Source organism: Crocodylus siamensis, chromosome 13 (assembly GCF_052110815.1).
Source record: "Crocodylus siamensis isolate JL-2025a chromosome 13, ASM5211081v1, whole genome shotgun sequence".
NCBI classification, from domain to species: Eukaryota; Metazoa; Chordata; order Crocodylia; family Crocodylidae; genus Crocodylus; species Crocodylus siamensis.
This window is the reverse complement of record NC_143407.1, coordinates 810481-825115: the sequence shown is the minus strand read 5'-3', so window position 1 is coordinate 825115 and position 14635 is coordinate 810481. Positions and strand designations below refer to the sequence as shown.

The window sequence follows — 14635 nt, the reverse complement described above, 5'->3', positions numbered from 1 at the left end:
CCAGGGCAAGGTCCGAGGCTGCACCCTAGCCGAGCTCCAGGACGCTCCTGGCTCGCAGCACAGGCGGCGGGAAGAGGCTTGCGCAGAGCTGGGGCCCGTCTCCAGCACGTGAGATGCCCGGGGCTGTCGCTGGCCAAGCGCTCTCCCGCGGCCCCGGGGAAGTGCGATGCCTGGCGAGGGGATGACGCAGTCTCGCCCCTCGAGATGAGTCTTGCCGCTGCTGCCGTTCCCTTTCTTTTGCTGCAGAGCTGCGTGTCCAGTCTATGTTGAGAGAGTGTGGCCAGAGCACCGCGAGCCCTTGCCTGCCTGCCTGCCTGCCTGCCTGTGAAAGCTTGTGACTTGCGCTCAACCAGCTTGCCCCGGCGGGCCTGCCAGGGGAGCCTGACTTGGCTCTTCCCAGGCGTCCGCCATCCCACGGGCAGGAGCGGTCTTCCCAAGGCAGGTGCTTGGTTCCCCAGGTCCAGGGCCTTGGGCATTGCTAGTTCACTGCTCCAGATCCAGGCACGCGTCTTTTGCTGAAACAAATGCACCGCTCTCTGCTCTGCTATTCCTCGCTCCTGCTTTTTGCCTCCCAGCTGGGAGACTGCCCTTTGATAAAATACCACTTCTTTTCAGCTGCTTTCTGAGCCTGATTCATGATACCAGGCAGCATTTGATGTGAACCTGCAGTTAATTACATGTACTTGCTAAAAATAATTGGGCAGCCTAAGTTCTGATCACCATAATTGCATCCTAATGAATTTATGTGTCAACTTGTTATGCGTGACTTCAGCTTCTACAGTAAATATCAAATTAAGTTCATCGTTCTGTCTCCCGGCACATAAAACAGTTGCTTCCCTGCCTGCTTTGTAACAGGACTCGATGAAGAGAGGAACGCGCACAAAGCCCTGCCCGTTCCTTCGAGCTGTGGGCCCTCACGGCCACGGCTGGCGGGGTCAGTGCTCCAGGGGCAAGGGCAGCACGTGGAAAGTGGCAGGACCCGAAAGCAGGGGCGAGCACTGGGAATCCCCTGCTGCCAGGCCGGCCGGCCGGCCTGCCTCCCGGGGCCTGTGCTCCAGCCCCGGCTGGCTCGTCGCCGTCCTCCCTTCCCTCCCTCCCTCGCTTCTGGCGCACGGGCCGCCGTTTGAGAGAACAGCTCCATCCAGACTTCAGAGCTGCCGTAGGGCCACCCCCTGCCGTGGGCGCTTCCTTACCCTGACTGAGCTGACGGCTCTGATGCCAGGCTTCGAAAGCCAGCCGACCCGGGCTCTGTTGGACCAGCAGCGGGAAGCCGGCTCCAGAGCCAAGCGGCCGCCTGTTCCCGTTGGCATGAAGCTGTGGGCTACTCGTGAAACTGCTCCACTTGCCCTGCTGGGATGCGGGGGAAGACGTGGTTTCCCCCGGTCAGGTATAAACTGCGCAGAGGGAGGCTTTTAGACCAAATAAACGCCTGGAATCGAAATGCAAGATCCTCGTGTTAATTAGTGTTCCTGAACGGGCATCAGACCAGAGCCCCCCACCGGGTCCCATGGGGAAAGGAGAATCCTCCACGCGAGTCAGAGCTCTGCAGCCGGTCCCTTGTCCGGCGGGTGGAAATGGGCGGAGTTGCTGTTTTCACATTAGCTACCGAAACGCTACCTACGGCTCCTGTGCCGAGTTGTGCGTGTTCGTTTAACCTCATTCAATCTTGCAGGATTAGTCAGCTGTTCCTCAACCACCGAACGGTTAGGAAACATCTAAGACTCAGAGTTATGTGGCTTGGGAAGTGATTTTCAAATGCGCAAACTTCAAAGGGATGTGGAAATCCTACACGGTACAGGAGACAGACTAACATTAATCCACTCGACTGCTGCGTGAGAGCCTCTTTAATTTTTGTCTTGATAGGTCTTTAGTAAGCTGTGAAGCGCAGAAGCTGCCTTCAGCTAAGCCGTGGCCTGGAACGATCTCTAGGCACCTCTCTTCCGCGGTCGGTCCCCGCGATCACCTTTACGTGCGGCACCATCTTCTACAGCGGTAGCTGCATCGCTGGGGCCGGCCAGGTGCCGCAGTCGAGCCAAAGGGTGTGGGAAGTCCTGGGTGCTGAAGACCTGGCTGGAGCAGAAGGGTCTGGCCTGGCCACGGGCTCCATGGCTCTGGCAGCCAAGCTCTGCTGCTTCGCTTCTTTTCTTTATCGCTTCTGCTCAAGGAAGGGGAGATGTCACAGCAGTCCCTTCCTGCCTGGCACGGCCTGGGCTGGAAGGGCTGGCAGGCGGGGTGCTGGGAGCAGCTGGCTAATGCTGTCCAACGTGGCAGGGGGGGTGGCATGGCCGAGCTGCTGTAGGGCTTCTGGACGAGGCAGCTCGCGAGCGTGCAGGATTTTCCAGCGGTTCCTCAGCAGGAGTTTGGTGCCTCGTGGACTCTGGCGTCGAGAGGGAGAAGTGGAGGCAGCTGGCGGCACTGGCCTTGCTCTTGGTTGAGCTGTGCTTTGTGTGGCACTAGTAGAGCTGACCTAAAAGTGCTCCAAAAATGCAGACTGGGCCAACCGGAGACTCAGCTGGAGGCCTCCCACCTCGCTGGCCCAGGGAGCAGAGCAGGGGCAAGCTGGCGCACGCAGTGGCTCCCGGGGCCAGGCCCATTTTTGCACGTGCGTGGCTATCTCTGCTTGTAGCTGTGGGTTGTTGCCCCTGGCTGCTAGTGGGCAGTTAGATGAGACGTGACCTGAGCACGGGGCTGGAGCCAGCAATTGCTCTGGGCCGAGGGCTACACCTCTCTGCCCCTCAACTTGCTTGGCTGTGAAATGGGGAGAATGGCCCCATTCATGGGGGAGAAGGCAGATGAGTGCTTGCTAAGTGAACTGAAGTGGTCAAGACCCTTATCAGCAGGACCCCGTTGCAGGAAGGCAAACTGGTAGTGCCCTGGAGCTGGCAGGATAACCCCTCCTTGTGCCAGCCCCTTCCCTGCGTGGCCAGAGCGAGGTCACTGGGCCCCGATCCCTATTTCTAAGCTGGCAGCTTCTCGGGGCAGTGGCTGCCCCTCGCCCCAAGCCTGCGCAGCACCCGGTGCCGCGGAGCCCTGCTGTCGGCTGGGCTCTGCAAGTGCCACTCCACTGCGAATAAATAATAGTGGTAACTGTGCAGTAAAGCGGGAGTTAAACGCCGTGCACTCGGAGAGCACAAAGCATTGAAAGGCACAAATTAATTAAGCTTCACAACCCCCCTGTGAGGAACAAAGGTAATTGCTATGTTCACGGTGCTTGTGGGGAGACAGAGAGAGGGATTCATTAGTGGTGGCATTAATACGGTGCTAGAAATAGTGCTTTAAACCCCTAGGAGATGCCTGTCCCCGGGGCTTCACTGCATAAACGGGCCAGCTCCGTGCCAGGTGCGGGCGCAGTGCTCCCAAACCAAGTCCCTGCAGAGCTGGGGCTGGAAGCCCGGAGCCGTGACTCCCAGGCCCCCGCTCTCATCCCTAGCGCTGGCTCCTCTCCATCGCTTTCCTTCCACTTGGGCCGGAGCAGGGCTGTCTGACTCGTCTGGCCCTGGCGGGGCCGGATCCAAGCCCCGGGGCTTCTCCGGGGCCAACGACCCACCTCCGGCAGCGGCTTGTTGGTGCAGCTCCAGAACCCGGGGGGGACACCACTGCCGCTTGCCCTCTTCCCCCCCACTGCTGGTTTTAGTCCCCAGCACTGACCAGAGACCTTGCATTTAGCTGGGGCGGGGGGGCCAGCGGTGCCATTTGTTCTCTGGGGTCCGAGCCCTGCAGGCCACATGCAGCCCGTGGGCCACCAGTCAGACCGGCCTGGGCTGAAGGATGAGCAGCTCCTGGGGAGAGCAGCTTCTTCTGTGGGAGCAGGAAAGGGCAGGCTCCCAGAGGCTCCGCATCCCGGCCTGGCTTAGTCCCTGTGCTGCACCCAGCAGACAGCGCCGTTTCCTTTTAGCAGGCTGTAACCCAAATTCCGGGGAAGGCTGAAGCGCCTGGTTCATAAACATCAGATGCATGTCGGTGTAATGGAAGGATTAAGTAGTGCAAGTTAGCGAGGTAGGCTAAATAATTTATTCCCTGGTATGTTATCAGCTGAAAATCTGTTAGCAATAAAAACAGGTGCGGAGAAGCAAGAGGAGCTGAATATTTCATTTAAAGGATGTCCTTTAGGATACGCTGCGCCTCGGCTGCTCGTGTTTGCCTCGAAGCAAGAACCAGCGATAGCACTTCAGGAGGGCCCTGCGCCGGGAGCCGGTTTCCCATTTTCGCAGCTTTTTCTTCTGTGTAAGACAGAAAACTCTCTTGCAGAGTGGCCCAGCAGCTGACTGGCAGCAGGAGGCCCTGCAGATGTGCTCCCGTAGGAGCTGCATGTTGCACCCTGGAGCATTTGTGCACCCATGGGTGAAACACCTCAGGGCACAGGCAGCTCCCAAGCCCCGTTTGGGGGGCACTGGCCATCCTCAGTCTGAGTTGAAAATGTCTGAGCCCTGAGCTTTTCGGGACAGGAGCCTGGAGTGAGGCCACACGTTTCCTGACCCCGCTTTCTTCCCAGACGCGAACCTGGCAGCTCTGCTAATGATGCACATTTATCTCTTGGAAGAAGAGTTTCCCAGGATGTCGCTTGGGATGGACCCTGCCTGGCTGACTGGAGCCCCAGGAGGACTAGACTCACCAAGGCAAGGACTCTGTAGCTAGTTTGCCCCGGATATGTGGCGAGACAGCAGAAAGTGGATTGCAGGAGCTGGATCGCAGCGGTGTTTTGACGTCTGCATCCTGACGTCCGCACTTAACGCCGTGAGACTTCCCAGCCTGCTGCAACGACAGATGGATCCGAGGATTACGCATGCAGCTTCCTGGAGGCACTCGGGGTCAAGCGCCACACGGCCGTGTCACAGATGGGTAACCCCGAGTGACTTGAGTGTTGCCCAAACTACACAAGGCACTGCTGGAGCTATGGAAATGGTGCTTCTTGTTGCTTGCTGGGACCGTGGAGCGCGGGAAGCCTGTGCTGGGAGGCCGTGAAGGTGGCAGGCTCGAGGGGATGTCCGGAGAGGGTGAGGAGGTGGGTGGCAGCTGCCCACCGGTGCTGAGCACTGTCCTGCAGGGGCGAGTGACTGAAGGGCTTGGGAAGACTTGGCTACATCATGAAGCTTGCCGGGGGGCGAGGGGGGACCGGACCCAGCCAGCCCCACTTGGAAACAAATGAGATGAGAGAGATCTAGCCAGAAAGCTCATTTCAGAGCCACGCTAAGAAAAACATTGCAACACAAGTGCCTCTTGCTCAGAGAGTGGTGTCGAACCCTCACCTAGGCCCTGCCTTGGGTCTGCGTAGCCGCCTGCTCCTTTTCCTGGCCAAGCAGGCTGCCAGCACAGTGGACTCAGAGCTGCCTTCCTCCTCCTCACCTGGGAGCACTCAGCACCCCTCCAGCGTGGGACATGCATGCGTTGGGGCTGCCTCCCTGAGCCCCTGCTCGCAAAGCACTGCTCCTCCTCACGCTTCCCAGCCGGTTTTCGAGGCAAGTCAGTGCTCGCAGCACGAGAGCCGTATGTGGCCTCCACTCTTCTCAGGGGCTGGTGCTCTGGGCTTAGCCCCGCTGACCTCGGTGAAATTGCAGGCTTACATTTTAAGTCTTTCCATTTGCATTGAAGACCGGCGCTGCGTGCTGGCGGCAGACAGGAGCTGGGACAGCTCCAAGGCTGCTGGTTCTCTCAAACAGGCACTTGAGTGCAGAGCAAGTCCAAGCCCCAAATGCTGAACACATCCCTGGCCATGCAGGATAGAGAACAGCTCGACTGTTACGTGCCGCTGATTTGTTTTCTCAGCAGCGTGTGCGCACACCCTTGGCTGGCCAGGCCAACAGTGTCCATCTCTTCACCGGTCTCCTTTTCCACCAACTTGATTGATTCTTCTCCTTGTTTTAGCAGACAGATTCAATAAGGGAGCCAGGAGCTTGTATCTCACCACTACCCTGGCTTCCCAAGGGTTTTGGTGGGCTCTGGATTGGGGCCTGAGCAGTCTCCTATCCCCACGGCTGGACGAGCACTTGTCCACCTCATGGGACCTTTCACATTTAGTTAGACAAACATTTGGATGCAGCAAAGTGATAGCTCTTGGCCCTCAATCACTGCTCATCAGGAGCTTTCCAGATTTCTCTGGTTTGAAGTCCACAAAAGGTGATGAGAGCTTGATAACTGTCATTGGACTGCATAAGAAAGCTGTCAGCGAAAGCCGTCTTGCTCCTGGAAATACTCGGGGCTCAGGAAGCTCACGGTTGGGAGCTGAAGCACATTCTGGCTCCACACAATACACGCACTAATCTTTCCCAGGCAACAACTGCTAAGGCCAGAGACGTTTGGGTTTCTTCCGTCAAACGAGCCTGATGCATAATCAGGATCTGATTGTATAGAGCCTTGGCATTTCCAGCATTGCACAGTAAATGTAATTTCCTTAATAGATGTGTGAGCAGAGCTAGCAGCGTTTCAGGGTTGACCAGAGAAAGGAAATGGCTGCAGTTAGTGTAGGAGCAAGCAGGTAAGTATGTGAGAGCAAGTATTGGCAGTGGCTAGGGTCATAGCTGTAATGAAATTAAGGCCACTGCTTGTGCTGCTTAAGTAGGCTGCAGGGCCCATGAAAGGAGAGTAGGAAGAGCGCAGTTTAGGAGAGATCCCGGGTAACACGAGTGAGCATAAGACCCATTTCATGTTTGGTAGCAATGGTAAGGTCTGTTTATAGCAGCTTCTGTTCGCAGAACAGCTAATGCACGAGACCTGGGGATTGATATCTGTAAGATGGAGTTTAGAATCAGTGGGCAAAAAAGTCTCAGCTTTCTGAGACCGAAATGAATTCTGACATCTTAATTATAAGTTCAGAGGAAAGGTTGGTGCTAGAATTGCGAGCTCTGAAGATTATTATTATATTGTCATTATTCATTAATGACTGCAAAAGAAACCAGCTCTGAGTGCTAATGCTAAATTACAACTTAAACTATACAGCTGCTATTACGCACTATTTATTTTTCAAAGGATTCCTCAACTAGGAGCACAAAACAAAGCTAGTAATAAGGCTTTGCCGCCCAGTGGCATTTGTCGCTTTGCAATGGTAAACACTTCCTCTTTTTTTTGGCTGGCCATCTTGAAATTTCCGTCTGTCTCTGTCATGTGTTTCACTGTTTTAAAACTACATGTCTGTGGGGCAAATTATCTGGAGCCAAAAGGAGGAATATGAGTTTCAGAGGGGAAAGTCCCTGTCCCTGGGATGCAGGGCTCTTGGTGGGTGGTGGCTGTCATGTTGTCGCTGCAGAAGGTCCTGCGGTGTGAGAGAAGCATAATTGCCCAGGGGATGCAATACCTTATGTCAGACCAATTTGCATTGTTGGGAGAGGTGAGAGACCAGCTCTTGCACTAAGAGCAGTTTTCATCATGTCTGGGGGAAAAAGGCAGGTACAGTCCAAGCTGAACAGTTGCTTTCGTTTGACCTAACGGGAGAAACAAATGGTAAGTCAAACCAGTCTGACTAACTAGGTAACGCCAGCACCTGAGGCTCCCTGTGCTGCCGCAGGTGCACCGGTGCTGTGTGTCTTCATTTTAAATTTACTTTCCTCCACGCACTCGCCATGGCAGTCTCTACCAGTAACTGCTTTCACTCAGCTGGCTGCCCTAAATTTGTTAGGTGCCTTTTTGCCAAGTGAACAGCAGCAGAAATACCAGATTCAATGTAATAGAAAGGGTTGTTATAAACACAGCAGTCTTTTGTCTTTTCTTTTTGAATTGTGAATGATTCTTGGGCAGTGGTCTTTGAGGCTGGTTCCTGCTGAACGGGAACCAGTGAGGTGCACTGGAAACGGTCATTTCGAATACACGGGCCGCTGCATAGCAAGGATTCCTGTAGCAGCCGAGCATTTCACACCCCGAGGGAGAGTCTGTGGGTACTCTAGAAACGGCACCTGTACCTGAAGAGTCCCCGTCCCGTGGCTTACCCTCAGGGTTTCTGTCGACAGCGTGACCTGGGCTGACTTGTAGCTGAGCCGTAGTCTGAAGAGCAGTTGGAGATATTTCACTGAAAAGCAATCAAGGTGCAACGAAAAGATCCTGATCCTTTTCTGAGTGAGTGGGCTCTCAGCCATCATGGCTGCACAGCGAGATTGCTGCTGTTCCCTTGAAAAATCAGCAAAGCTTTAATTTCCTAATTATTCAATGGCCTGCATGAAGTAAACTTTAATTATTTAATAAGCACACTTGTCTCTATTCTAATGGGAAGGATAGCTCTTCCAGCTGTAAAGATGCTTTCCTTCTGCATGGAGGTCTTCTGAGGTCAGAGCTAGAAGCTCTGGAGTCAAGAGCAGGTTTGATCAGGGGTCCCCAGTGTTTCTCAGGGGCTCGGGCACAGCCCGAAGGAGCATCTCATGGGCATCCCCTGCCTACGAGGTTATGCAACAGGCCTACGGTCCCGAGCGTGGCATGTCGTGTGCTACCATAGCATTTAAATGTCTCACTGCACCCGAGAACATAACAGAGAAATAGGCTTCATGTAGCAATCGATAGGTCACCTGGTCGTAGAAGGAAATGAGATCGGTCAAGCAAGACCTACCCGCAACAAACCCGTGCTGGCTGTCCCTCGGGATGTTGGCGTCGGCCAGTCCATTCAGGATGGCCTCTTTAATAAACTTTTCTAAGATCTTCCCCGGGATAGAAGTCAGGCTGATGGGCCTGTAGTTTGCCGGATCCACTCTCCTCCCTTTCTTGAAGATCGGCACCACATCGGCCTTCTTCCAGTCTTCGGGCGCTTCACCAGAGCGCCAGGAGCCCTTGAGGATCCGTGCCAGGGGCTGGGCTATGACGCTCGCCAGCTCCGTGAGACATGAGCTCCTTTAACACGGCGTCTGGCACCTTCTAGGCAGTCACCGCAATATTTGCACGCATGAACAGAAAAACAATCCTGTTGGAGAATGGGGTTTTAACACTAGTAGAAGTATAGACGAGACTTCCCGCAAGTACCGGTTCTTTACCTGCTTATACCATGAAGTAGACATGTTTAAACATATTCCCTGTTTCAGAGGTGGCAGGGATGGAGGATGTACTTATCCAGAGCAGGGAGTGAAGTCTGTTGTGGTCCTGTGAGCTGTTTTTAGAAAGGGTGTTCTTGACAGCTACTCGGGACACTGCTACCCAAGGCGCGGAAGGGGGCAACTTTGACTTCGCAGTGCTGGTGTAACTGTTTCTGTTGGTCTTTTAGCCTTGTGTCCTTAACTGACCCATTTCTGTAAAGGCTCACTGGAGGTAGATCCCTTGCTCAGTGCTGTCCTATCCTATATCTGTTACTGCCTTGCTGAGATGCAGTTATGAGCCGATTTTGTGAATGGAGCGGGCAGCCAGTCTGCTACCTAACGCCTGGGCTTGACAGGAGGCGGCATCGTGGGCAGGCAAGAGCCTGCACTCCCTGAGGGTAATTCAGCGTAAGTGGCACGGTAATCTGGTCTCTGATCCGCCTTCCCTGTTGTCTAACCTTCTGATGCTTGTTGGAAAGCAAGACAGAGTAGCCTCAATCTTCTTTTTCTCAAGCACCTTTTCCAACAAGTTCTTAAGCTCTGATAGCAGTATCGAGATCTCGCTGCCTTAAGGGGAAGTCGACTCTGTCTGTGTTTCATTATTTGGTTTCTTGTACTCAGGTGCAAATTGATCCAAGCCAACTCTAAGAAGCTTATTTCAGTATGCGCTGTAATTACTGCTGCAGCTGCAAAAAGCTTTCTTGAAAAGTTGAATCAAAGTTTTTTAATACAAAAGTTACATCCTGTGATGTCTGGATTTTCCAGGTAGCAAACAGCCTTACATTTAAATTAGTTCCTTTGCTAATATTTATCATGACACATCTACCAAGACTTTTAACTCTTATTTAATCAGCAGAAAAAGAGGAAGAACAGGAGAGCTGTTTTTTAACACGTCTGTAAAGAATACTTAGCATGCCCATGGCAGTGTTTACGTAACAATAATGTAATAAGAATACGAAGACAAGTAATTTATGAATCGTGTAGCTTTGCAGGGAGTGATATTACCCGGTACGAATTATGATGTTAACAGAAATAGATATCTAATGCTGCCAGCACTCAGCAGCTAGGCAAAGTTTGTTTACTCAAAAGATGCCTTCAAACTTGTCAGCAAAACTGAAAAGACCATTAAGTTAATAGAACCACGTAAAGACATAATGACAGCTATGCAGCAGACTGACAGCGTTAGCCTGCAACAGCTCATCCTGTTGCCAGGAGTTGATCCTGCTGGGAAAAAGTTATGTGCATGGCACTGACTCACTGATTTTTTTTCACCTCTCCCCGGCATCGAGGAGGTGAGTGTGAAGGAGCTGGAGAGAAGGAGTCGCAGGTGTGGACTGAGGAAGCAGGAGGCAGACCTTAGAAGCAGCCAGTGCTGCTGGGAGAGATCACACTAAAGGTAATGGTCATTTCTTTGTTAATACAGCCAGACCCCAGACAGTGACCAAACCTAGGGTTTGCATCTTGGTTTTAGACCAGCTGGGGAACGCTGCCTTACTATTATTGTTCCTATTTATGATACAGTCATGCTGCAAGGCCTGTGACGGAGCTCAGGTTCTGGTGGGCACGGTACTGTACAAGTGCTTGCCCCCAAAGCTCCTGCCCTCTAACCTGCAATCCCCCCTGATCTCCTGGGAGTCACCATTTCACTCATTCTGGCTGCTTGCCACCCCCTCCCCACTCAGCCTTTAAAGCTCCTCATTGTAGAGCACTGATTTGTCGGGGTGGGCGGATGGTCTCCCAGAGGGTTTCCCCTGAAGAAGCCTGTGACTCCCCACGCAGGCTTCGCCGGCAGTCGTCTCGCTGATCTCACTCTGCTCCTCTGAATGCTGATGTGCTGTGCTTCCCCAGCCGTTCTAGTGCCCGGGGCCTGGGGCCCGCTGGGAAGTGGCAGAGTGCGAGCGGCTGCTCTCCGGACAGCACGTTCATCAGGAAGAAACCCGGTGTGCCGTGGGGCCGGGTGATCTATCCCCTGTCGGTGTGCAAGACCACGAAGCTTAAGTCTGCTGAGGGTTGCTCAGATCCCACTAATGATGTAAAGCCACTGAGAGAGACCAACGGCTTAAAAATGCAAAAGGGCCCGGTGAATGCTGTAGAAAAATAGGCTGAAACCAGAGAGAGGTTCAGTAAACTGCACTCAGAGTCTGGAAGGACAGTTGCAAAGGAATGGCTGAATTCATCGGACACCGCTCTCTCCGCTCCAGCCTCCCCGTCATGTCAAACTCCACTGAGCAGCCTATTCACAGCCATGCCAAAGTGCCAACTGGTTTCAGGCTTTTTGTGACTTGAGGTTGTTGTCTTGAGGAATTCCCTTTGTTGTAGTTCTGCTCTTAGAAAGAGGCCATACTTGCAGTAGGAACACAGCTGAAAAGGAGGCTTCTAAGAGGCTTGAGTCCAAACCAAACCCAGGCATATCACTACTGGTAACAACAAAAACAGTCTCTGCTATTGCTTGCGTGAATTGTCTCCCCGCTGGCATTCACCCTGCTGCTAGAGCAGTGACAGCTCCTCGCCCTCTGCCCTTGCCAGCCTAGAGACCCCTCAGGGTTGATGGATATGCAGCTTCTGCCCAAGCACACTCCAAAGCCACCGTCCTGTTGCATTGTCACTGGATACGTGGCAGGGATTCAAACTGGACCTGTCTGAACAAACACAAAGCCCCCAGCTTGGAATGGGAAGGTGTGGGGCTTCACAGGTGGTCTTTGAGCTTGCACTAGCTGGAACAAGGCAGGAGGCTGGGGAGGAGAAGCTCTTACGCCTCCACGACCATCCTCTCAGCCTCCGGAGCATTTGGATCAGAATGCAAACATTGCAGCTTGGGCCCATCCCACATCTGAGCGGGGAGAGCTCGCCCAGCCTGTGCTGCACACTAGCCAGCTTCTGCTTGCTAATGCTGATGCAGCTTATTCCCAGTCGATGGATGTGGTACAAGAATACATCCAAGCAAGGGCCTGACACACGAGGCGAGATTAAGAGCTGCATGTGTGCTGATGGGAAAGGGGGTATGAGGAGGTGATGCGGTGGAAGCCTTGCAGCCGTCCAGAAGGCTCCGGTCTGGAGGAGGAGAAACACCTCTTTGGTGCTGTGCGGGCAGGGAGGGAATAACAACTTGAACTGCTTAGGAGGTAGGTAAACAATTCAGCCTGGAAAGCTTGGGTGAGGCGTGCAGACATGGATAGAAAGCAGCTTTGGAAGTCCCTGTGCTCTGGCTGTAAATATTCAAAAGCTAGCTAGATCAGGCCTTCACGAAAGTCAAGTCATTACAATCCCCTGCATACAGCATGGGGCAGGACCCAGGAGGAACCTGATGGCTGGTTAGGTACTTTTTGCCTGTAATATTTATTGAAAATCACAGATTCCCATTTTGCTTTGTCAGACTTGGCACAGTCTGGTTGTGATTTCTCTGCAAAGCACTGAGGGCTACATTCACAGAGGTACTTGAGCCCAACTTAGGCACCTAAGCATCACTGGAGGCAGGGGAGGCCAAAACTCCCCACTCCGCTCCACCTGAGCCTGGAGGCATGCAGAGTTTGCAGCACTGGGGACTACTGCTGGGATATAAGAGAGATGAGATGGGTGCTCCTCTGCTGCTTAGGCCTGTGGAGCCTGGTGTGGGATTCTCAAGTTGCACCTAACTGCTTGGGCCCTGCGTAAAGCCGAGCCACAGGAGAAGGAGCCCCATTTCCTGGGATTGCAGAGAGTGGGGCTCAGGCCAGGTGCAGTGAGGCTGCAGCCTCAGAGGCTGGGCTGGCATCTATCATATGCGGATCTAAAGGTCAGCAACTGGGAGTGACCCTTTCCCAGGGTCTTTTGGGAGCTCTGTCCAGTGGCCTCCCTTTGCACCCTTTGTTTGGCTCGTGGGGCTGGCTGAGCCCTTTTCCTGCCTAGCATCTGTCAGGGGTTTCTCTTTGATTTGTGTAGACAAGTTGTTTCACTTCATCTCCTTAACTGTGTTGCGGAGAGTCTCAGCAAGGACTTGCTGCCTCTCCAGCAGGCGTATGGTAAATGATCTTTGCAATTATATTAAAAAAAAAAACCCTCTGCCTCTTCAGGGGGATCTTCACAGGACCTGGCAAAATGGATTACAAGTCTTCACAAACCTGCTGAGTGAGTGCTCTGGACGCATTTGCAGCTGGAAGAGCTGATGCGAATGATTATTGCCTCAACTTCAGTGAAAGTTCAGGGGTTCGTTATTTTTCTTTCCTTTTTCCTGAAATTTGTCAGATACTGAGGATCACTAGCCAGCCTCTGTCTGAAGGAAATACGACATAGCCCCAGGAGAGATGCATCAGTGGTTTAGGCTATATCTACGTAGCAGGTATCCTATAGCCACCTTGCTCAACAGGAAGTTCTGAATATCTGCACTAACAATTATCCACTTTTTAATATCTCCCTTAGTAACATTTTGCCTTTTACAGTTCCTTTCATCTGAATTTCTTGCAGCAGCACTTCACACGTACAAGGTTAGACTCGTTCTCTTGCGCTGTAAGTCATAAACACTCAAAAGAGTGCATGTAGAAAGACTTAGGCACAGAGAGGGGGGTGACTTTGCCAGGGTCCCACAGCAAGCTGTTGATGGACCTGGAGAGGAATTCTAGTCCAGCGCTTTTTCTGCTGTCTCTCAAGGGTTTGGGTAGCTTATAAATAAAAGTACAAACACCAGCAACAAGTTTTGATTATGAGTTAATATTTGCACAGTGCCCAACAGTGCACTGTATTTTTTTATAACGGTGGAGGGAGAAGGGCACAGTGCCTTGAGGCAGGAGGATGCTTTTCTTGGTTTTTGCCGCTTGGCATCCGTGTACTATGGTGACGTGCTTATTCGAAACACACAGACTGACTTGGTAGGTTTTGTGTCTACAAGGTATGGGCTGATGCTGATACAGTCTTCTGGCTTTGAGGCATTTTCCATTCCTGTGTGACGATTCCAGGCACTGAAGCTTAGTCAGCCCAAGTTGACATGGATCTTTATTATTTATTTTCTAAGCTCTCTCAGAACTGATGAAATCCCCTGGTGTGGCAGCACAAGCTAGAAGGTAAGCTAATTTATGTGGCGTTTAGAAGTTTGTCTTCCACTGGCATTAACCTGGAGTCGCACACTGCTCAGACCAACAGTCCCCAAAACATATGTTCGCAGAGGAGTGGATGTCGCAATAGCTCGCAGCCTCCCTCCTCCTGCAATGACTTGCTGGGGCAGCCCTAGAGGCACGCAGCGCGGCACAGCCTCATTTGTGAGATGCAGTTCCTGAGTGGGTGGGAACGGAGAGCACGTCCCCTCTGCACTTCCTTCGTTGGGTCCCGGTACCTTTTATAGTACTATTTTTGTTAAGCAGCACCATAGAGGGTGTCCTCAACATCACCCCTAGCTCAACCTGGTGGACTGTCGTGGCTCAGCCAGTCCCCACATGCACAGCGCTACCCAGCATGGTGCAGCCTGCTCTCATCTCATGCTCAGTATGCATTTCCTTTGGTTGGGGTGTGGGTTTTTTCTTTTTTTCTTCTATTTGGCTTTCAGTGCCCTCAAGTGTCCAGAGTCAATGCATTGCAGGAAGTGTGGACATTGGAACACGCCAGCCTGACGCTTTCCAGTGGTTTCCTTTTCTAGAGGTCGGTTCTCCTTTCTCACCTAGCTGGAAACCTGTTGGTCCATCATG

The 14635-nt window shown here is 52.8% G+C and overlaps 1 long non-coding RNA gene across 1 annotated transcript in view; it reads left to right on the top strand.

Moving 5' to 3' along the window:
• Positions 1-13086, top strand: part of LOC149853626 (uncharacterized) — a 37835-nt gene extending 24749 nt beyond the window's left edge. The window contains exon 3 of the long non-coding RNA XR_016438911.1: positions 13034-13086. This is a non-coding gene — a long non-coding RNA (uncharacterized LOC149853626). The remainder of the gene's footprint in view (positions 1-13033) is intronic.
• Positions 13087-14635: the final 1549 nt, after the last annotated feature.